Genomic DNA, 24,824 nt, shown 5'->3' with positions numbered 1-24,824 from the left:
CCCCCCCCCCCCACACACACACACTTATTGTCCACATGAATGCTCGTCCCCGTTGTTTCGACCCCTGCGGACTCCAACACGGGAAGCCTTCAAGCTCCGCGCATCGATTGGCTTATTAGTGGAAAACCTTATTAGCAATTTGTGCTCCTTCCAGCTCTTTATTGGGACTCGACGTACATTGACTTCGCACGCATCGACTCTTGCAGTCAGCGCGTTCTTGTTAAGCGTGCAAAATATGGATTTTTCTTTTAGTGCGACGTTTACGTGCTCGGCTTTGGCACTGCAGGTGATGTTTGAGGATCAAGGAAGCGGCCTTACATGGGATTTTCCAAAGTGTGAGGCCTTCATTAGTCTGAAATATGTCACGTCATCCTTAAATCCGACTTTCAAAGCTATTAAAAAAAGGCCACAAATACAACAAGCGGTGCCATATTTTGACCACAATACCAATTCAGCACACTGCAGCGCAGCCAAAGGCTTTTTACAACATGAGGAAACTTTCATACAACAAATGCAACAAAAATACTGCCATTATCGGGAAATATGCAACTTTTTTTGTCATGAAACTGTATTTTTAAAAATGTAATGAAAAAAAAATACTTTTTTTCATATATAATTTCTCTCACCAATAAAATACAGCTTTTTTTTCCAATGGGGAAAAATACCTTTAAAAATTACATACAATACAAAAAAACATTTTCATATGAAAAAAAAATGACTTTTTTGATTGAAAAAAATTAATGAAAAAAATAAATCCACAGCCCCCCCCCCAAAAATTAGACCCACCACAGTATATTATTTTTATTTATTTATTTATTTTATTCTATAATAATATGATGAGACAATGAAATATTTTTTAGGTTTTATCGTTGTAACAGCCCTTGGAGCCAGAACTACAAACTTGACCTGAGACAAAAATTTGTTTGACACCACTGGATCTGCTCTTGTCAATTATTTTCTTTGTTCCAGGAAGGGGAAAAAAAAGCATTCCAAAAAATGTACTGAGAACTAGAATGGTCTCACGCCATATTTGTTTTTTTTTATTAAATAAAGTGCAGAAATGAATAACAGCACAAAGGCAAATCAATGAAAATGAATGGCTCAAAGGCAAAAAGAAAATAAAAAATAGTGTGAGTCAATGATATCATCTTTCTGGACAGATTTGACGACTGTTTTAACTTGGATCACGATTTCACAAAACTTCTTGTGGCCGGCGTCAAACTTGAAATCACTGCCGCGAAATGAAGCCAGCCCGCTCTGATATCCTCATTTGACTTTACCATCCAAACAAACACTCTGATGTGACTTTCAACTCATTTACAATCTGCTTCTTGTTACCGTTAGCTTTAGCGTTGAATTTCATTATTAACCATCTCTTTTCTGTGTGTGTTTGTGTTCAGGACCGCAGGGCACAGCAGGAGGTCCCCTGCCACACGGGGGCATCCGAATGGATTTACGGGGATGCCCTCCGTCCCGACCGCAACGCCGCCCATCTTCCTTCCTGCGCACTTCCGACACCCCTTCCACTTGTTTATTATCACCCGGCCCACCTTCGAGGCTCCGAGAGGTGCCCCCCCCCTTCCCGGCCCTCCGCCATCCCCTTTCCCATATCCCCAAAGTCCAAAAAGATCACCTTGACCACCCGCCCCATTTTGTGGGCGCCGCCCTTCGATCACACTTCCAAGGCTCGATTGAAACTTCCTGTGGCGTTCCTCGAAAAAAAAAAAACAAAACTCTTTGGTGGACGAGCAAGACGACGGCGGCGGGAGATCAGCGCGAGGACAAGCCAATGTCTCTAAAGCTGACAGGGCACTTAATGAACCCCAAAAAGAAGGCGCCCAGTTAAAAAAAAAAAAAAGGACAAAAAGAGAACAATTCAGAGAAATGCGGCCAAGGGAAAGATACAAAAGGTATAAAAAAGAAAAGTATATGGAGCCCGTTGTTTGGGAAGCAAGCCAACGAGGAAGTACACTGTCAAGCGGTGTCGAACAATGCTGGACTCTCACAACAACTATTGTAAATGCTATTGTATTGTTCTGCATATTATGTTGTTTCTAATAGAGTTTTTTTGTAAAAAAAAAAAAGCCTCAATTATTTTTTTCTCCTCCCCCTTCCATTCTTTAAGCATACACGTGTATACACATGCATGTGGATAACTATTAGGGGCCTACGTCCCTCAAAAAGAGACGATAAGTATCTCGATACACTCAGCGCGAAACGATTAGCTATACTTATCTATAAAAATCTGAACCACTCATCCTCACGAGGGTCCCAGGCGTACTTAAGCCTATATCAGGTGTCTTCAGGCAGTAGGCGGGGTACACCCTAAACTGGTCGCCAGCAACTCGCAGGGTACATACAGACGTACAACCATTCAGGGTACTTACAACAACAATCGTTCACACTCACGATCACACTCAGGAACAATAGAGAACGTCTAATGAACCTACCATTCATGTTTTTGGAATGTGGGAGGGGACCGGAGTACCCAGAGAAAAGCCATGCAGGCACGGGGAGAGCATGTAAACTCCATGCAGGAATTTGGAGCCTGGATTCGAGCCCTTGACTTCTGTGCTGTTAGCTGGACATGCTAACTGCGTCGCCTATAAGTGGGTGTGTGTGTGTGTGTGTGTGTGTGTGTGTGTGTGTGTGTGTGTGTGTGTGTGTGTGTGTATTTATACATGTGGGTCTGTAGGTATTAATCTGAATAGTTTTTTTATCTAACTGAGCGCTGCGATGGCCAAGGTGACATAACACCTCAGTACAGGGTGGCCATTTGTGTGTCCGTCATTCTTCATCATAGCATCCGTCGTCAGGATTTCATGAAATTTCATTTACCAGATGATGCCATTTTCTTTGCCGCGGCTTTGCTTTTGTGTACTCATCTTCTATGTCAAGCTCAGGCACTGATTTGCCAGCGAACAAGCTCGTTACAGTGATCTACTGTCACCAACGGCTGACACCATTTTGTAACTGCAATCAACGGCTCATTCATTTGAGTCATATCAAAAAAACCACAACAATTCTTCATAATTCTAAACGTTGCTTTTTACTTAGTTTTATTGATTTTTTTGAATCAGGTTCGTTGGAGGAGGGCAAACATCTAAAGCTTGCAGGATGGCGGCCCTCGAGGACCGGCGTTTGAGACCCCTGTTTTAGAGTTTGCATTCAGATCAATTGCATATTTATACTTTATATATAGTCAATAGAAATAACTTGTGCCAGAACATCCAGGGGTGGAAGAATAATCCAGCCATCTGAAAATGGCAGAAAAATCACAGATATGAAAATGTCCCCCTTGGGTGGCCAGAGTATCACAAGGGGTGGCCATGGCCACCCTGGGCCAACACGTAGGCCCGCCCCTGGATCCAGCACACCTGCGACCCTCGCGAGGATGAGTTACATTTTCTTCCAAGATATCGCATTCTTTCTCAAAAATACAACTACTCTTGAAAGAAATCACAAAAAAATAGAATTTTATCCTTGTAATACCCTGACTTACAAGTCGTAAATCTAAAAAGAAATCTCAAAAGAAATGACAACGATTTTTTTACTTTTTGCCCAAGATGGCTACTTTTTTGTTGAAAATGAGATTTATCTTTCAAATATATGATGTTATTCTTGTAATACTGCATTTCTTTAAAAAGAAAAATAAGTTATTGCAACTTTTTTTCTTCCAAAAAAAAAATCAAGCAGTTTAAACAGAAAAAAAAATCTAACTTAAGTCTAATAAGAAAAGCACACACCTCATATGCCAAAAAAAATCTTTGGGGAATTAATTTTTGGGGAAAAACGATCCAAACTATTCTTCTTATCCTATCTTATTTTTTCTCGAAAAAAAAGTTTTTTTCCTCAAAAAATATCACCGTTCTTGTAATACCATCATCTTTGAATAAGGACTTTAAAACAAAAAAAAAATGTCAAAAATTGTTTTCAAAGAAAAATACCACTTAAAGCAAACGTAGAACTTGTTTTCAAATATATATATTTTTAATCAGGAGAAAAACTCTTGAAAGTTGACTGCTTTTTTGTTCGGAAATTTGATTTTTTTATTTTTTTTTTTTGCTGAGAAAACATCATTCTTGAGATCGAAAATGTTTTTTTTTTCCTTTTGTGAAAAAAAACTCTTCAATGTTAGAGGCATACATTTTCTTAAAAATGACCCTTTTTCCCCACATTTTTTCCCCAAAAAATAATAATATACCTTGGTGCTATTTTTTCAGTGTTAAAAAAACACATCTTTGAAAACACGCTTACTTCCAACATTTATGTTGTTAAAAAAAAGAGAGAACTTTGTCCGGCTTTACCAATCCAATATAGGAGCCATCTTAAATATTCTTTAGATCTTAACCACGTTCTTAAAGCTGAACTTATGGCACCACGCGCCATTATTGCCACTTTCAAGTACTTGGACGTCCTTCCGCATTCCAGATGTTTGGAATGCTTTGGAGTGGACACATTTGCTTTTGAATGTTCCAAGAACAGATCGGCGACGTCGTGTGCGGAGTTTGAAACTTGTTGAGGCGGCCTGCGAGCAGCGCAGACGGCAAAGGGAAAAGGCCGTGTTGGAGCGCCCCCTACAGGGAGGCCGCGGCGCTGTTCCAGCGCGAAGGAGAAACTCACACATGGATGACAAGTTAGTCAAATTAAAAAAACACTCGTTCGAAGAATGATGCCATTTTCTAGAATATGAGAAGTGTCCCTTTGTAGTAATGTGTTATGGAATTAAAGGGCAAATACAAATCGTAAAATTCTTCATTAAATACGAAATGACATGTAGGAAAAGGGGATTTTAATCAGCTTGATTGCTAATGCATCTTTTGTTGCATTTCATACTTGTTTATTGAACTGAAAATTCATTTTATATTCATGTTTATAGCACCGTATTTTTTAAACATCTTTCATGATAGTTCGATGTTATTGGCCAATAAGACAATACTTTTATTTTTTTATATTGGGCTCCGGCCCATTACTTATTGACACAAATAATCATAATAAAAAATAGAATTAAAAATACCGAAGAAGTATCTTTCACAATAGCTATTCATAAAATCTTTTTAAAAAATAAGCGCAATATATACGTCACACGGTGCTGACCTACATTTCAGCGTGATTGACTTCCGCCTTTCAAACTCGTCTTACTGCCTGACATTTCCACTTAGGAAAAGAACGACACCATTTTTTTCTTTTTTTACTGCCAAATAACAGATTTTTTTTCTGTGTTTTATTGAATACACTTTCTTTCGTGCGCATGGATGGAAGGCACGGATAATACCCGTGGTCACTTCATTAGGTACACCTGCTCAATCTCATTGAAACACTGCAAAAAAAAATATGAATCCCTTTCAGAAAGCTAACGCCGTATTTAAAAAACAGACTGCATTAGACGGAAAAATGCCCGTAATGAGTGAACAAAGTATCTCAAACGTGAAGCAAATTTCAAGCACAAAAAATGGGAAACAAACTCGCTCACAATTATTTTATTTTTTATTTTTTTACAATAATTTGAATATCAATCATTTGTCTTGTGAGGAAGATTTCATGAGGAAAAACGTTTTCAAAGGTTGCTTTTAGTAAACAAAAAATTGATTGATTTTCTTCATCTCAACTTTTCTTGAAAATTGACCTTCCAAAATCTCTTAGAAAAACATTATGCACATCAGAATGAAAAAGAACATTTTGTAAAAAAAAAAAAAAAAATGCAACTTTTAATCTCGAGGGAAAAAAAACTTTCTATGTTTAAAAAAATATTCCAATTGTTTTAAAATGCAGCCTTTCTTTGTACTGTAACGACTTTTTCTCGAAAAAAAAAAAACATTTTTAATGTATCTTGAAGAATGCAACTTTATTCCAAAATTACAACTATTCTCTCCCGCCCTACGTCCCAAAAAAGTAAAACTCGTCTTTAAAAAATATAATTTGATCGAACCCACCACCCGAAAAAAGTGTCTTTTCCTTTTTTTATGTCCACAACAAAAAACGACAACATTCTGGAATAGACAGTTGTTCTTCTAAATCATATTTAGCCACGACTTCAAATTCTTTTTGGATGATGTTGATAAAAACGAATGCATGAGGCAGCTGGGACTAGTCAGAAACTTCGGGTCGGGCAATGAGTCTCGAGAAAAGAATCGAACGGGACGATTGCAGAGACCGACGAAGAAGAAAGCGCGGACACGCGCAGCAGGGCGCGAGTGCACTCGTTGGCGTTCGCAAGTGTGGCGTCACTTTGCTCCAACCAAAATTCACAGCCTCCACCGTGCGCCACCTAAAATAAGATGATATCGTGCAACGGAGGTGAGCAAAAATGTACTGTAATACATTAGCCCGTATCCGAGGAGCTTGATGCTGATAATCGGGTGAGCTAAGCAATAAGAGAGAGAGATTTTTTTTTTTTAATAATCAAAGTTTGCCCCAAAAAGTGAGTTGTTCTTGAAAAATAATTAGCGAAAATAAACAGTACAACATGCAATTTGAAAATACGTTTCCTAGCTTTGTTCATGGGTGTCTCTCATGTGACTGCAGGTGTGCTCTTGCAGGACTAGGTTTTTTTTTTGTTTGGTCAAAAGAGCATCAATGTAGCTTTTTCTCCACGTGTGTATCGTGAGTGTTTGTTGCTCATGCCAATCACTGCTTGCCAATGCGAAAGTGATTCCCACGCGTGAGCCAAAAAAAAAAAAAAAACTAAGGCGCGAATGCTGCAAGTTTTGCAAATCTTTCTTTGGCCAAAAGGTCAGGCGGGCGGCAGCTGCCTTTGAAACAAAAGGAGCCGGCCAGAAAAGGCAAAAGAGGCCGTGGGTTGGGTGGGGGGGGGTGCGGGGGGGCATTTTGGATGTCATCTGTCTCCTTGGCGATGGCTGGGGCGGCCCCCCACCCCACCCCACCCGGAGCGGTGCCTTCCCTCCGAAGCCCCTCGGGCCCGAGCGGGGGGATCGTTTGCGAGGTGGCTCGTTCATCAGCGTCACGGCATAATGATGGGCCCACACCGCTCCTTATTGATGTTTGTGATTGCGTTACCTCATCAAGGCCGGCCGGGATCGATGGTTTTTGGGGGGTCATGCCAAATTCAGCCTGGGAATTTGAGATGGGGAGGCAACGGGGCCGCTTTCTCACCGCCACCGCTGAGACTGGCTGTCGGGCATAGCAGGCACATCCCCCGGTGGGCTCCTCAACTCTTATTTTTCCGAAAAATTATACTTGAGATATATTATTTTTCTCAATTTCCCCTCAAGAGAGCAATGCCATGAATACATTTAAACTGAACCAATCAAGAGTGCAGCGGCAGAGCTTCTGGAGTAGCCAAGAGTGGTCAGGAGTCACATCCCGAAATGCAAATTTTTCTAAGAATCTCTCTTTCGAATCGAACTTTTGAGTCTTCCAGTGAAAGTCGTTTAACGACACGATTTTCACACTGCAGCAAGGAAATAACATGGCTGAGAAGTCAGCGTTCATCATACAAATTGCAGTCATGGTTTCATGGAATAAAATGCAGACGTATTCCAAACTTTGCTCGACATTCATAATACAAGTTGGCGAAAACGGCAGCGGGTTCGATTGTGAAGAATGATGAGATGTCATTGCGCCTTTTAGATATGATTTGAATGAATGAGCTATTCATCGCCGCGTGAAATATGGTGTCGGCTGCGATTGGCAAATGAAAATCAGGTCAAGAAAAAAGTATGATTGAATAAATTAAGATCAGCAAAACCTCGCTTTTGCCTTGGACTCGACGCTCCTTGTATTTTGAATGTGTTGCGCAAGGCTCTGGAAGGTAAGGGTTTCAATTTACGGTTTCAACCGAGGGTTGGGCTTTCGGATGAGGAATTCAAACCTGGATTGGAGTTTTGAAAAAGTGTTCGGGTTAAAAAATATTGTAGAGTCTCAACAAAGGGTTAGGTTTTCAAATTAAAGTTTGAATCTTGAGTTAGGGTTTTGAATTAGGGCTTCAAACAAGTGTAAGGGATTCAAAGTAGGGTTTGAAGTCGGGGTTAGCATTTCAATCCTGGGTTAGCGTTTTAAATTAGGGTGTCAAGTCATGGTTCGGGTTTTTCAAATTAGGGTTTCGGGCCTGGATTAGAGTTTCAAACAAACGCTACCGGTGTTTCAAAATAGACTTTGCAACCAAGATTAGGGTGTCAAATTAGGGTTTCAAACTTGTGTTGGGGTTTCAAATGAGGTTTTCAAGGTTGAAGTAGGATTTCAAAACTTGGGTTAGGGTTTGGAAACCGAAAAAGCTGATGTGACTGTCGAAGGTTTGACACGCGGGCACTTTCTCGCGTCCCGGGTTCGCCATTTGTGTGCACAGTGGTGCCATTGAGCGCAGGCCGGCTTGAGGCCTCGCAAAGTAAACAGCGACTCTCGAATCCAGCATAGCTCTGACAAAGCCCCCCCAGCCCCCCACTATGCCTCACACCCCTCTCACTGGCTCATTTATGTGTAACACTTGCACACCGACCACACAACACAACTCTGATGACCGAAAATGGGAAAGTCGAACACGAGCGACTCACGTGGTTCCTCAATGCAAAATCGATGACTGCACCGGAACTTGTTGATCATTTTTCACGTAAATAAATGACATCGCAGTTACTGAGCGTGAAGCTCTTTTTAGTACAACGATGACATCACGTGACCGACAACAATTTTTGTCGTTTTTTTTTTTTTGCGCAAAATGTCCAATGAATGAATGACGCTTTTCAGGATTGACGTACAATTGAGCGCTCGGCTTTTCACCAGCGTCTTTTAGCTTCAGCGGAGGGGGGGGGGGGGGGGGGGGGGCGGCGTCGCAGGCTGCGCGGCGTTCCGCTCCGCGTGGCGTTATTTATGGCGCGCATGGACAGTTTCTGCAGTCAGTCAGCGAGTGCGAGCGAGGAAGGGGGAACGCGGGCGGGCAGGCAGGCAGGGGGAGTTTTCCACGAAGGAAGCCGTGTTGTGGAATAACACACTGTGATCAAGATGTTTCCCCTGCGACATAAAACAGCAGGGAGCACCAACGGCCACTTTCTCTTCCAACCGACTGTGAGCCAGCGCTCGCGTCGCCTCGCCTGATCGCTAGCTTGCTAGCTCGATCGCGCTTTCTCCCCTTTTCGCGCGGTTACGTCATAACGTCAAGTGAAGGGTTCAAATGAAGGTTAGAGAAGTCGGTTTAGGGTTTCAAGAGAGGGTTATTCGTCCAAGTTAGGGTTTTTCAAACTGGGGTTATAGGATTTGAAACCGAGGACAGAGTGACAAGGTTGACTTTAAAGTCCGGTGTTAGGGTTTGAAACTTTGGTCCGAAACCAATGTAAAAGGTTCACCCTGAGGTTTTGAAATTAGGTTTAGGTTAGGTTGGAAATCTGAGTTAGGGTTGGTGTTTCCAATAAACAAAGGTTTTAAGGTTTGAGATTGGAGTTGGAAGCCATTGTTGGGGTTTCAAATTAGGGTTTGAAACCGAATTTGGGGCTTGAGATGAGTGTTTTTAAAAAAGGATATGGTTTCAAATTTGGGTTTCAAACCAACTGTTAGGGCTTTAGGGTAGGGTTTAAAAAATTGGGTTTCAAATTCGTGCTTGAACCCAATGTTAGGGATTCATATTAGGATTATATCAAAGGTTGGGGTTTGAAATGTTGGTTTCGAGACAGCAGTAGGTTCTCAAACAAGATATTGGGGTTTCGAATTTTGGCTGTAAAATTGATTTTTGGATTCAAAACAAGTTTGGTTGGTTTCAATTTATGGCGGAAAGGCAAAGTTTGTCTTTCAAGCAGGATCACTCTTTCAAGTTAGGGTTCCAAATTAGGGTTAGGGTTTCAGGATTGGATTTCAAGTCCGGGTTACAAATTGATTTCACACCCGACTTGGAAACTCAAGTTTGAGATTCCAATTCGATTTCTGAACTTGGGTTTGCATTTTTTTTAACTTGCTAATCTTGTGAGTGGAAAGTAATCACGTCAAAACGATGAGCCGGTCATGCTTGGGATTCGATTCCCAAAATCTTCTGTTGTTGTGGTCTGTTTTTTCTTTCTCCGTCTTGTGAAAACGATCTTTTTCTTCTCGCTGTCCATCCTCGTTTTCCTCCGTGACCCTGAGCCCGGGCTCGTCCTTGGCGTCCCGAGCGGCGTCCCGAGCGGCGGCGGTGAGTTGTGGCCGCGCCGTTAAAAGTGCGCTGCGGCCGCAGTCAATGTTTATGTGCACCAATCAAAGGCAATGTGTTGATGTTATATGGTATTATGGACAAGGGGGCTGCGTAAAACACGCAGGGACGCGGTGGGAGGCGACGGTGGGGGGGCTTGGGGGGGGGGCTTTATGGGCCATTGAGCTTTGGAGAAAAATGAAGTGTTCGGCTGGAAGAGCAAACACGCGGACGAGGCAGTTTGACGTTTGGGGTGCAAACGCCAACGGGCGAGGGATTTAGGGGAGGATTTATTTGGGGTCGGGGATTTATTTGTGACGAATTTCCGTCTTGGGAGTTTTCACAGCATGTAGCGGTCGTTCAAAGTCTTAAGTCCATCATCGCATGCGGATATTGGCATGGATGCAACATCTGAAGACTGTCGTTGGTCCTTTTTGGGATTATTGATTTGACTCATTTGAAGATCAAACGGTGAAAATTCTGTGAAATGACGAGAGGCCTTAGTTTCATATGAGATATTCTTTCACCCTTTCGTGCACCTTGTAACTTGATAACATGAGAAGCTGTCCACTGTCGTAACCGCTGTCCCCGAAAGGGTTAAGATTGTTTCTAAAATGTTTTTTTTTTTAAATTGGCTAAAGCAGTCGATTGAAAAGCAAAATGAGAAACAGCATTTCAATCCGTTTTAAGTTTTAAAATAAATACAATGAATACATAAAAAGAGTTACAACATATTTCCAAGTATTTTCATTGCCAGTATTATTGACCCATTTCTAAATGTCAAATCATTCAACAAGAAAACCGAAAAATGGAACATGTGTAAAGTCAATTAATCACTATGAAAATATAATCATACAGATAATATGCATTTGTTATAGTCACTGTGGCAAGATTTACAACAAAATATATACATGTTAAAAATTTAAAATTTGTCTCAAAAAATGTGTCCAGCACTCTTGGATTCAATATCTGCAGATTTTCACCCCAATATTTTAAAAAACTATTTTGAACATTTTTTTTTGTCTTTTTTTTTTCCACCCAAAAATTATATTCTGTTGGTGATTCTGCTGTTGTTACACTTGAAGCTCAATATAAAAATAAATGAGTGTTCCTCAAACGCGGGGCCTCATCCACTATGGTTATGTAGGCGATTTGATACCGGGCCACAGATTTGGGGGGTGAGGGGATGGGTGGGCGGAGCCTATATTTCCCAAAAGTACATTAGCAATCATCCAAAAGTTTGTCACCAATAGTCTTAGCGGAACATATGTGTCTCTTATCACCCAGGCAGGAATGTCAGTCAGCACACCCCCGTCAACAGATGTGGGGGGGCCGGTCCACAAAATATCTGTCGGACCACGAACTGTGGCGGAAAAAGGTTGGGGACCACTGCGATAAATAACAAACATTTACCTACGACAGTGAGCATAGTGTCGCCAACACCCAATGATCCAGACCCCTTCACACCGGTGACAGACTATAAAAACCTTCAAAAACTTTCCTGGACCTTGTATGTTTTGACAGGCGCGGCCAAGGTGTGATTTTTCCTGAGATTCAGTTTGACTTTTTTTTTTTTTCCCTCCTCCGAAGGGCCGAGAGAGCGCTCGAAGCGAGACAAGAACGTTGCTGAAAATCGCTGACAGGGCGAATCACGGCATCAAAGCAGCTCGAGTCATTGCGGGGTTTGATAACGGCGCGTCGGGGGAGCCGGCGAGCCGGGGAAAATACGCGGCAGTTTGTTTGCTAAAAGCATGAAATATATCTGGGAAATTTCAAGCGGAGGGGAAAGCGCGCACATCCATCACGGCTTGTTGCCTCTCCCTTATGACTTCTTGCGCTTATCGCCTGTTGCACATTTCATCAAACGCCACATTCCTCAGCAACTGTTTATGTTATTGACATCAGACCCTTTTAGGACTTTTTTTTTTTTTTTTTTTTTAAAGGAGGTTTCCCATTTATCCCGTACATTAGAAAAAGACAGCTTTGATGGGCAGCGTGAAAGGGGCTAAAGAGCCACAAAAGGTGAATGGAAGTCAGCTTGACTTCCTGTCGAGTGGCGTGGAAGGGGCATTGAAAGTCTTGAAGGAAACTTGAAGGCAACTGGAATTCTTGGGAGTTGTTGCCGCTCCCCCATCTTTCTGTGTTGGTCACTTTCACACAGGCCAGTTTGAAAGGGGGTTAAAATGGGGGAAAAGACAACGATGATGGCAGTGTGAAAGGGGATGAAGACACAAAAATGTTCAATGCAAGGAAATTGGACTTCTTGTTGGTTGTTGAAGAGATTTTCGTCATCCGCACCAATCTGTGTCGATGCCTTTCACACAGTCCAAAGACACAAAAAAGACAGGGTGTGTGAAAGGGGATGAAAACACAATCATTTAATTTGGAGGCAGACCGAATTTTTTCAGTTTTTTTGTTTTTTTTTTTTTACTGTAGCTAGCTCATCACAAAATTAATTGTACCCTACATCTGCAGGTAGTAAAAGCCCCTTTCCCACGGCCCGCTTTTTGTCCAGCTTGCTGACCTGGGTGGCAGTTATGAAGATGGTGCGTGGTGGATCGAGCTGGGGGCGGCTTTTACTTTCAAACAGTTAATCAAAGCCAGCTTCTTTCCATCCTGCTGGTGTGTATGAAAGGGGGTTCCAAGTCGATTCATGGATTTCCCAGCTTTGGAATGTATCACAGGCCCCTTTCACCATGCCTGTCCAACTTGGCTTCTTTCCATAGCTCTGTTCTGAAAAAGAGGTTTAAAAATAACTTTTTCAGCTCACGGTGGTCAATGAAAGTTGATGTATCGTTTTCAGCGTGTCTAAAGCACAATGTCACACTTTTATAGATGTGTTTCATCACATTAACAGGACACATTTCTTTCAGTTTCCATTTGCTCTCAGCGCAACCGTGTGGTCCCTCACGCAAACCCTTTTGTCTCAGAGCAAAGCAGATCCGATTTCTCCCTTTTCTCATTTTTCCTCACTCGCCGAAAACAGTATGAGCCACAGAACTAAATCATCCCAAGGTGCTTCCAGACAGAACGCCGTATGTCATGTCACCGCTGGAGCTCGAGACGAGCTCGCGAGGACAGCTGGATGCGAGTAGACTTGGAGGAGGTTGCGCGCCCAAGGGGGATTTACTGTGGCGTATTTCATGTGAGGCAACGTCGGGGCCTCTGCCGCTGTCTATTTTGCACTCTGGAGTTGGGACGTCTCATGGGAGCCACATGTGGACTATGGTGCTCGAACTGTCACTGTGGTGATCAACACCAAATAACGGAAGAAAGTAAATAGCCTCACTTTGAGTCCTTAATGGACCGACGTACTCATACTGTTGTTAGGTGATAGCAAGATTCTCCAGAATTGGAATGACATGTCTAAATAGCTCACAATTATTGTTGGTGTTCCGCAAGTGTCTATCTTCGGACCACTGCTTTTCTTTGAAAAATATAGTGCCCTATATTTCTTCTTTTTTTTAACCTCTTGCATCCAATACACAGTATTTTTAAATGCCCTTTTTTTCCCCACACAACAGAAGCTGCTGCATTGACAAACATGACGGGTATTAGAAAGTTTGACGGTGTCCCGTAAAAACAAAACTTAGTTGAAATGTGAGTTTGTTTATTGTGGTTTTATTTGGGGGGGGGGGTTGCTGCCGTTTATAATTTATCATATGTCACCGTAATTGTGATGGGAAATTTTGATACTGTCTCATCTGTAGCTGAAGTCATATATGTAGTTGGTGCATTATTGTGGAAAAGTCAATGCAACTAACTTTGTATTTGTTCGAAAGAGAATCGAAATTCAAACCGGTTGTTTTTGGGGACAGAGTAACTCTTCCATGTAATGCACCTGCCATGCGTGCATCCTCATGTCTGATGTTGAAATTAACAGCTGTGAGTGTCCGTTTACTGTGACCACCAATAAGTGCAACGCGCTTTGAATTCACGAGTGAGCAGCCCCCCCAAGCCGATCAGATGGCATGCGGCAGATGATAGAATACTTCTAGTGATACTCGACACTTGGAGTTGCAACAAAAGAGAAGGTTGGGGGGTGTGGGAGGTGGTGGGGGGGATTTGAGAGCATCCTTGGCTGCCGTGTTGGAAAATGTGTTTCCTGTTTGCGACCGCCAGTCAAGACAGGATTTGGAAAACCACAATAAAGGTTTCTATTCAAGGCTGAAAGCTTTTTTTCCCCCCGGAGAGTCTGAGTCGCTCCAGCGTCATGTCGGCTTTGCGTGCTTGCAAGTTTTGGGCTTGTGGGTATCACCTGTATAGTCCTCGAAAACAGTTCCCAGTTGTCTTAAAGGGGACGTATTATATGTCAATTTTTTGTGAGGTGTCTGTTTCTGAAACAAGTGAAATGACATTTGTTGACAACTTGACATTGTGTCTGTGAGCGAGCCTTTCTGCATTTCTTGGATCTATTGACATAATAATATCCCCCTCATCGGAGTTGACTTGATAAGATAGGCCGGCCCATGTTCCGGAGTCACTTTCAAGCAATGACAATTCTTTATTATTGGGGTATTGACAAATACAAACTTTTTCATTTGTGGAGGCAGCACTTCATACACTTGTCAATTAGGTTAGCGTGCAAAACTGACATGCAAGTTTGTGCCATTTACCAGAATCCTAATCTCAACAACCAACAAATGTTATTGCAGTCTGCTTACCTTTTGGCTCATGTTTCACGCAGGCTTGAAAGTGGTGGCTCTTCACCTAGCCTAGCTGCCAAGTGATCGGCACAGAAACGGTGTTGGGGTAGGGTGGGGGGCGGGGGGGGGGTGAATCTGAAAGTACGGACACATTTTCAGAAACGTGCGGTTTATCAGAAGCATAAACTGAACTCCAACAAAACTCAATGCAGCTCTGCTTACCTTGTCTTGAAATTTTCAGATTTAGGTGTCATGGTTTGAGCAGATAAACTCAATGTTTGAGCATTGTTGTGTAAATGAGCAAACAAATCAACCTCTTCCCAATCACAGTCCCTTTTTCCGAACTCGGGAGTTAACCAAAAATAATTCATTTAATTTCATACTTGATGCTTGGGCAAGCACTCCAGAGACGCATCAATTTGGAGGCAAGCTATTAAAAAGCCAATGTGACATATTTCCCAATACGTAAACAGGCAAACAGTGCAACTGGAGGCCAGAGTCCAAAATAAAAGATGATAAGAAGAACTTGAAAGCTCTTTACTCGAAATAAAAGTCATATCTGGCATCTCATCCCGTGAGTTATTATTCCGCATTCCCCCCGCGATTTTTTTCCCCCAATAAATCACGTGATGACCGAAGAGCGCCGTGAGCTTCAAACTACGAGCAGCGTAAATAGCCATCTCAGATGTCTTCGAACGGAGCTAAAACGCGCGGCATGCATGACGACTTTTGTAGAAATGAAGACGAATGGCGAGGTTGCCGCGGTGTTCTGGTCACCCAAACACATGTGGCCGATATTGGCAAAGGTGCAGGAGAGGGAGGAAAAAAAAAAAAGTGCGCGGAGGTCACAGAGAGGCTACTAGCACATGGAGAAACAATTAGAAAAAGGAAAAAAAATGGAAGAATTTATAGTGGTGAGTTCTCATTTTGTCGCAATGTGGAGAGTTGTATGGTTTTATTTCAATTTCAAAATATTGTGGATGTTTGTTGGTTTTTACTGCCAGCTGTAGTTGCTTCTTGTTTAAAGGAAGAGTTTGCAATTTTATTTTATTTGTGTTCTATTTTTGATTTTGAAACTATGACTCGACAGTGGTCCATAAATCTGATCAGTGAAACAAATTACAGCTTTTTGGTCCCCCCGTCTTGTGCTTTCTCAATTGAACTCACCACCCCTGAGGAGAAATTCAGAGAGGGGAAAAAAAAAGAAGTGCCGAACAGGTGTCAGTCATTTATTGCACACTCGCGGGCACGCCCACGCGACCTTGTGCTGACCTGTGACCTTGTGACCCCAGAAAAAAACACATTATTCAGAATGGCGTGTTACAACGAAATGTTACCGGTTCGAACTTTTGTTTTTAACCTCCTCCTTGGACCGCAGGATCCAACAGGTGTTGTTGAATTTTTTTTTTTTTTTCACTGAACCCAATCTTCACCAAGCAAATCCCAACTTTTGCTCTCTCCTCCTTCCATAAACGTTTTTTTTTTTTTTTTTTGCTCTCTCTTTTCTGAATCCAGATCCACGCAGGTGTTGTTGATGTCCGGTGTCATTTTGTTCTCTCTTTTCCGTCCCCATCCTAAAACATGTCCGGTCGAACGGCGACGAACCCTTGCTTTTGTTTGCAATTTGTTACTGCTCTGAAACTTGATGCTGTGTTCATTTCCATTTCAGTTGATCAAAGACATGCCATCGTCAAGATACAAGCTGATCGTTGTTTGTGTTGCATCGCTTCTAATATATCTCCTCATCCTTGAAACACTTTGAAACAACTCGGCGCTCGTCTTTTTTTTTTTTTTTTTTTTTTAACATTAAATCGTAAAAACGATCGGTACGTCGCTCGCTAGCAAACTACCGATGAGACATATGGATTCCAGTGGAATGTATTCTATCCTTGGTGTACCCCCCCCCTCCACACACACACACACACACACACACACACACACACACACACACACACCACTTATTAACTTTTGCTTCCTTCTAGACGACTAAATCAAAACATTTGCCGAAGTGTCGGGGTGAGGCGGAGGACAGCGCGTCTTGTAAAACATATGCACTGAATATCCAGCTCATAAAACTTGTACAATTAAAAGCTATTTTGGAAAAGAGAGAAAGGGAGAGAAATATTTATGTGTCTGGCGCTGGATCCGGGTCGTTTTATCTTAGGGGCTGCGAGGGCCCGCTGGGGCACAGGTAACAACTGTCAACGGGCCACGGAAGGATGCTGAAACGCCGCGGGGGCTCGCGGCGGAGTCCTGCCAGATGTCAGGGGCGCGTTTTCCTCTTTTTACACATCGCAGACTGTTCATCGTCCACGTGGTGATTTACTGAAAGGGACGGCAACAAAAATTGTACACCGAAACAGACCCTGAAGCTGATCAGATAAACTAGGATATGTGCTGAACTGCCGTGCAGTTCATTGGATGGGAGGAATATACAGTCCAGTGGTACCTCTACTTATGAAATTAATTGGTTCTGGAAGAAATTTCTAAACTAGAAAATTTTGTAAGTTGAGGTGCGTTTTCCATGTAAATGCCCTAATCCGTTCCAAAATTCAGACATAAATGTTTTCTAAAGCATAAAAATGCATCAAAATATGAAACAAATACGTTACAATTAGATTATTGCACAATAAATGAGTCGTGCATCATGTAAAAAAAAAAATAATAATAAAGAATAAAAATGATGGTCATTTAACTTTTAACTGCATCCTCATCGTTTTTTGCCCTCTCGAGTTCATGTTCTCTCTCTGAAGTGTTTTTTGTCTGGCGTTGTGTAAAGAACAGATACAAGGCTTTTAACAATCCTTCGAAAATGTCCAAGGCAAACATCAGCGTCGTGAGCGATCGCCCGACTGGTGAACACTTTTTCTGGGTGATTCACATTCACGTAAAACTATTGGAGCGCCTCATGGCCCGAGGGGCGAATGACGAGGACGCCGCATAGACACATATCTATCGATATATACACACAGACTCGTACAGTCGAGGTCCCTCTTAGTCATTGGGATGCCAGGAAGATGCTCGGTAATAGCCAATGGCAGAGCAGCTATAAGTATGTTGCGTTCAGGAAACTCGGAGCTGCGAGTAGCAGCCCATCCTGTATATTTACCTCTCGTATCTTGAAATTTCTTTCGTGACAAGAGTTTGCACCGAGCATTATGTAAGGGTTAAAAGAGGTTCCCTGTGGACAACGGCGACTTTTCTGACACGGCCCTGCATCAAGTTAAAAAAAAAAAAAAATGTTAAAGTTCAAGTGTCATTGCTACTCCTGATGCAGGGTTAAAAAAATAAAGTGTCTGTGCAGCCAGGATGATGGAAAAGCTGCAAAAAGGCAATTCTGAACGTGAGAATGTGCAGAGCCCTCGTGTCGTCGTCGTAGCGGACGGCAAACATCGTAAATCTGGCCGCGCTCTCTGTTTACGTTGCGCTGACCCCGCTGTGCCCTCCGGGCCGAGCTCAGTATGGTCCTCCAAGCTGTTGACGTACGTGCGCATGCTAGCTTGTGTTCACATACAGGCGGACGGTGGACTTGAATGGAAAGAGCTCCACATTTCAAATTCCGACTGGAAAGTCACGTTAATTAAATTATTCTCTCCTTTTTTTTTTTTTTTTTTTAACTGTTGCATGTTTTAATTTTAGTTAAAAACTCGGACCCCGCACCTCTACACTGTGAGGCCGTCGTGCTAACCGGTCGCCCGCCGTGCCGCCCTTACTTTTTACTTTCGCGTTTTCATTTTATGGCTGTGTTTTTACATTGTTGCTCCGTATGTTTGTCGTATTTGCATGCGTTTATTTATCTACATTTATCTGCTGTTTGGGGTGCTCCAGCTTCCCATTCTTTGACAACGCCAAATGAATGACGGCTCTGATCGCGAGCTGCAATTGCAGACGAGCAACTTCCTGTGAAGCGGGTCATGCGCCACCAGAAGTTAGAGGCGACCTATTTATTGTATTCATTTATTTGTTTTGATATATTTTAAATGATAATTTGTTATTGTTGTTGTTAATGTGAAACTGAAAAAATATCTAATATTAATAACGTGTACATAGTCCGCGGACTACCGGTGGACCACGATCGATGTTGTTTGGGCACTCTTGACATACAGTATCATCCCATTTGTATATACAGTCATATCACGCTTTGCGCTCTTTTATGGGAGATATACTTTGCACAACAAAAATTTCTCCAGAGTACACATGTAAGCTCTTGTCTTATGGTCGTGTATTCGGCAGATGCAACTGAGGGACTATTATGGTTTTTGGAATAATAACGACGGGGGGCGGACGCACAGCCTCTTCTTGTTGTAATAAACCACATGCGTGCACCCGCACGCACACACACACACACACACACACACACACACACACACACACACACACACACACACACGCACACGCACACGCACACACAGGGTCGCGCACACCTCAGCGCGATCCAAAATGCCGTAAAAATTTACAGGCTGAACATTCCTGCGGGGTCAAGCAATTTATCAAATGCTGCACATTCTGGTTTCAATTACACAGGCCGTTGTTGGACGCACTCATTTTTAGCAGGTTGATTGGGCCCCGGTCGGTCCGGTCGCCAAACGCTCGGCGCTGACCGGGGCCCACCGGGCCGCCATCTTCCCGTACGGGGAAAGCATGTCTAGCCTCTATGAAAGTCACTCTTCTTGTTTTTTTTTTTTCGCCTTTGTGATTCTGATCTCATCCCCCTTCCTTGTCTTTCGCTCTCTCTGTGGTAGAGTGGTGATAAATCCGCATTTTATTGCCGTAGAATTCCTCTTTCCCGGCAGGGCTGACAGCTCCCCACTGCGGGGGACGCGGCCGGGTCTAAACCCGATTCCCTCCCCATCCTCCATCACTCCGTCCTTGCCTCCATCTGGCCCTGATTAGGGGGAAGAGAGTGGAAGGGTGGCAGGGCGTGGCCGAGCCGGGAGAGGAGAAAGATGCACGCGCAGCATTGTTGTTGCTATGGAGGAGGAGGAGAGAGAAAACGAAGGACGAGGTGAAGACAAGCGCGGTCGCGGAGGGAGGTCCGGATGAATGAGACGATAGCGCCGGGCGAGGAAGTAAGTGGAAGTGACGTTAAATAAAAAAAAATAAGATTGTGACAAATAAGTAAACACTGACACTTGCCTACTTTGCTTTTATGACCGTGAGATCAAAAGGGGCGACGGCGACGAGGGAGGCACCGTGTGACAAGAAAATAGGAATGGATCAGGTCGTACGGAAGAGACCATTCTGAAATAGTAGGGGTGTCACCACAAATGATGTTTTGCGAAGCGTTTGGTTCAAAGGAAGACGGTTTAGTTGGGGAAAAAACAAAATACAAACCAGAAAAGTTTTTTTGTTGTTGTGATTATGGTTGCAAAGTCAAATGAATGCTCGTTGTAATGCCTCCACGAAATGAAAGTTCCTAAATAAACTAAATTATTATATTTAAAAAAAAAAAAAAAAATTTACTCAAAAACTATAAATCCTCTTTATTTTCTTTTTTTTTCCAGGAAAGCACAACACCAATAAGTGTCTTCTTTTTAAGAGATAAACATTGCAGACTAGTTCAATTTAATAACACGAGCAGATGTTAATCAAAGATGGATGTGTCCTTAGATGAATTTTTGTGTCTTTACTTTAATGAAATTAAAGTCGAAACTAGCCATTTGACCTCGATATTGTAAAAAAAAGTATGGCCATAAATGTAATTGAATCATTTATTTTATTTTATTTTTTTTAAACCTTTCAGGGACAGCGATCGCTACAGTGGACAGCTTATCATGTTATCATCTTACAGGTTATCATTATTGGTGCATGAAAGGGTTGAAACAAATGAGACTCCATCCCTGGACTGGTCGTCAGTCAATGACGGCGCACAGAGAAACCGCTAACCAGTCACACCATTTACTAGCAGCTCTTAACTTCTTTATACACTTGCATGAGAGCAGAAAAAAAAAACAACTCAAGCTTGTGGTTGAAAACAACCTCGCCTCTTGCAAAAGGAGCCAACTTATCTTTACTGCTCGCTTGTTACACAACTTTGACATCTTTATAAGCAAAGTCACCCCAAAAAAAAAAAAAAAAAATCAATATCATAAAGTGTCGAGTGCGCCTCCGCCCCTGCGCGGCCGCGCATTCCCTTTGTCGCCGTCAAAGATGAGTTTGTAAAATAAAGATGATCAAACCGGGCTGCCAGAAACACTTTCGATTAAATCTTTACGACGTGTGAAAGGTTAGCAGACGTGAGCTTGCCTTCACTAATTCCGCCGTACCGCCGAGACGTGATAATGACCTCATTTGGACCCAGACCGTGTGTGTGTGTGTGTGTGTGTGTGTGTGTGTGTGTGTGTGTGTGTGTGTGTGTGTGTGTGCTGGCAGCCAGCGTGTGCCATGCAGGCCAATGTAATAAACACAAGTGCTTTGGACAAGCTGGTCCAGCACATCAAATGCTACATAATGTCCTTTGGCAGCCTCAGCTCCACATTTGTCGACTAACTGTGCGCTCAATTCAAATGCTATCGAAAGTTATCGTGTGATCAATTCGTCAAAGATTTTGTTTGAAGATAGATAATATATTTTTTTTCTTGTTCATGAGAGTGAAACGTGTAACAATGTTTATTACTGTACAACTGTACTATGCCATATTGCGTAATATTCCGAATATTTTGACCCTCTAATATGGCAACATAAGACTTTTTTTTTCGCATTTCGGGATCACTTTTGTCGTAGGAAATGAGAATAATTTGTCACAGGGTGTTATCATAAAAGTAAAGCTGGCGAGTAGGTGCGGTTTCAGTTTAAAAATAGATGAAGTGGTGATGCACCAAACGAAGGCATAAAGGTGACGTTTTGGTATCATGGTCGCCCAAGAAAAAGAAAAAAAAAAGGGAAATGTGGCGCATGTTATTTTGAAATCGATTTTATCGCGACACAGAGGGCAAGAAGTCAACTGCTCATTTGACGAAAGTGTAAAGTGCGACACCACTGTTACTCATAAAAACAAGGAAATGGAAAAATGTTTCATGCAAGTGTAAAAAGAATTGAACCAATGTTCAGAGTAAAAGAGTACGTCAACTGCAACAAAACAGGAGACGCAGATAAAGCAAAACTTTTTCTTTCTCGTAAGACATTTCATGTTCATAAAATGTCAACCGTCACGTCAAGCCGCTCACGACATCTTTAAATATTTTTTATTTCTCACCTCAGTGTAAATACATGTTAAGCACTGGTAAAAAAAAAACATGTCATGGCTAACTATATGTGTCAGGAAAAACTTAAAGCAAAAGAAAATTGCTACATTTAACAAAGGAATAATTTCTCGCAGTTAAAAGTAGTTGCTGCGCCTTTAAGAAAAAGTGTGCCCCGGCCTCCAAAAAAAAAAAAGCCAAAGAAAAAGCAAAACACTTGAATAATGATGAACGTGTGATGGGACATTTCATGTTTACGTTTTGTAAAATAGCCTCGCTTAACGGTGACACACATTTAACTCATAGCAAAAAATAGTTGCGGCTCCTTTTGGTCAACGAGTTGCCACAAAGCCAAAGAAAAAGCAAAAGGTGCAATTCATCCTTGGAGGTAGCAAACTGTCACATTCACCCGACAATTCCTCGTATTTAAACGGCAACTCTCTCCTCTAATTGAGACTCGCTAATAAAAAAAAAAACAAAAACGTAGTATGATTTCTATTCATTATTACGCGTCCATTTATCTGTGAGGGGAGACGCGACGGGGAGGATGGGCGGGGGGGTAGGGTTGGGGGGGAATAACTCGGAGGAATAACAATACCATTAAAAAGCCTGCGCGGCAAGTATCAATCATGCTTGCCGTTAATGTCCCTCCAAGCCTATTCACGCGCCCCCCCCCTCCTTTCTTAATGTCCACCCATCTGTGTGTGTGCACGTGTGTGCGCGTGTTACATTAATTCAAAGCCCTCTAATCAACAATCGCTGCATCTGGGCCGGATAATGAATGGCATTGTTTATCACCTCACTCCAGCTCGAGGTGATAAATGCAACTCATGCCGTCATCGGAATGGCAAATGAGAGAGTTGCTTTTCTACTTGTTCTTCTTCGTCCTTTTTTTTTTTTTTTTTGAAATCTCAAGGAATGATGGTGTTTAATAATGTTTTCGCCGTGATGGCGATGATGATGTTATCAGGCGGCCCGTCGAGGCAATAAAAGCGACGGGCTCGCTAAATGAGTTGAAGGAGCAATTGAGTTTGATTTAGTGGGTAAATGATGACAAATTTTGCAAATATCCGACAGGAACAAATCTAAAGCCGTTTAACAGAATGGGGATGGTGTTTAGTTTTGGGTTATGGCTGGGGCGTACTATGCTGCGGAGTGGCAATGTGTGCTGACGGGCGATGCCGCACTAAGCAGACCAATACCGATACCGATATCTGAACTTGAATGGTGTTTATTATGAAACATGACTAAAATGTCACTTGAAATCCATCCATTGCAGTATTCACTAGTGATGAATACCTTTCCGAGTAAAAGAGAGGCTGAAAATGATGAAAAGTAATAAAACGTAGATATCAATGCTGATACAAATATAGATGCCAATACTACAAATGTGAGATCAAGTACGGCCGCTCTATATCAATTCTTATATTGATCTTGAAGAAGAAGGAAAAATTTTTTTTTCAGAGTTAATATTAAATTGAAAATTAAAACTCAATAATGACATTTGGAAAAAATGATATTTTAAATGAATTAGTGGAACTTGTGTAACGATATGCGCCTAAACTAGTGATGGGCATTATCACATATCTTCTTATCAGCCTATAAAAGCAGAAACAGATCCTGTCATAAAAAACAAGAAAAATAAAATCACTCCCATTTCGCCATGTCTTTGTATTCCAGTGGAAAAACAGGGGTTCCGTGGCAGAACCCTGTGGGACGCCTCAATGGAATACAGACACAAGCAGCTCACTTGACACTTTTGAAATAGGCCCTTTATAACTGAGAGAAGCCCCCCCTGCGCCCCAAACTCACCCCCTCCTCTGTATCACACACAATCATTGATAAAGACAAGCTTTCTGATAGCTTCTCCACAAGTGATTTGCTGGCCATTTGCGCTCCTTATGATGCACGCGTGTTTTGGGAGACAACAAGGCAGCTTACACGGCGGCAGCCGACTCGCATTTATGTGTGTTAAACCTTAAAATGGATCATTTTATGCAGCATGAGCTACACGTTTACATGATATCACATGTGCCGACTTTCTCCTCATTTTTCCGCACATGTACAACAATCGTCCCAGGAAAAAAGACCAAATTCTAATTGGAGATGAACCTGTGTGTCATATACAGCATATTGTATTATATACTGATATACAACATACATAAGGCAAAGTGCAAACATGTTGTAAAAGTTAGACAGAGTTGTTAATTATTTCGCTTCTTCCTTCATTTGGCAGATATGCTAAACGGCCACCGTGATCGCCCAAAATCACCCCGATGGAGATCTTCTTTTGGGCTGGTGTCAAAAATAACAGTTTATGAGAGAGAAGCATCCATTGTGGAGGACCCATGTGACCTCTTTCGAGAAACATGCAATGAAAATGACAACAAGAAAAGAACACATGTACTTGAGTGTAGAAACGGGACAGAGGTTTTAGTCCTCAAAAGTATCGTCAATTTTACTGGAAGCCACTCGGAAGATTTATGCGGAGAGTTTAAACATGACTGAATCATTCGGTTAAAATGTATCAGACAACAAACCGCTATTAGAGATTAAATGCAATTGGATTGAATTTTAAAGTGAAACACAACTGAACTGCACAACAGTGTGTATGCGTACCACAATTAAGAATCACGGATGCAGATATATCGACATTTCGATACCATAGATATGATTCAATATGATAGACGGATCTTCGACTCCATGTAATAAAAAAAATAAAAATGGCCTCCTTGTGCAAAACGAACAGTGACGCCTGCTCAAATTTGATCAATGTCACTTGTAAAGTGCTTCATGATGGTTTTAATTTAAGGCTCAGACACTCCGAAGACGCTGCCTTAACTCTTCTGTGCCATCACGAGACCCCAGTCCCCCACCCCGCCTCCTAGC

At 42.2% G+C, this 24,824-nt stretch overlaps 1 protein-coding gene and 2 long non-coding RNA genes across 3 annotated transcripts in view; 2 read left to right on the top strand and 1 right to left on the bottom strand.

Annotated features, from left to right (window-relative positions):
- The window catches only part of LOC109526692 (homeobox protein Meis1), a 104,939-nt gene extending 103,070 nt beyond the window's left edge, over positions 1–1,869 (top strand). The window contains exon 13 of the mRNA XM_019888136.1: positions 1,401–1,869. The gene's annotated coding sequence lies outside the window, so the exon portion shown is untranslated. The remainder of the gene's footprint in view (positions 1–1,400) is intronic.
- A 9,818-nt stretch (positions 1,870–11,687) lies between these two features.
- LOC109526667 (uncharacterized) lies at positions 11,688–16,651 on the bottom strand. Its single transcript, XR_002170392.1, has 2 exons — positions 14,773–16,651; positions 11,688–12,841 (listed from the first exon to the last, which is right to left on the bottom strand). It is a non-coding gene; the product is annotated as an uncharacterized LOC109526667 (long non-coding RNA).
- Positions 16,652–19,139: 2,488 nt separating this feature from the next.
- LOC109526665 (uncharacterized) overlaps positions 19,140–24,824 on the top strand; it is a 10,662-nt gene continuing 4,977 nt past the window's right edge. The window contains exon 1 of the long non-coding RNA XR_002170391.1: positions 19,140–19,823. This is a non-coding gene — a long non-coding RNA (uncharacterized LOC109526665). The remainder of the gene's footprint in view (positions 19,824–24,824) is intronic.

Source organism: Hippocampus comes, unplaced genomic scaffold, assembly GCF_001891065.2.
Source record: "Hippocampus comes isolate QL1 unplaced genomic scaffold, H_comes_QL1_v1.1 scaffold136, whole genome shotgun sequence".
Classification (NCBI taxonomy): domain Eukaryota; kingdom Metazoa; phylum Chordata; class Actinopteri; order Syngnathiformes; family Syngnathidae; genus Hippocampus; species Hippocampus comes.
The sequence above is the reverse complement of the archived record's forward strand: the minus strand, read 5'-3'. Positions and strand labels throughout refer to the sequence as shown.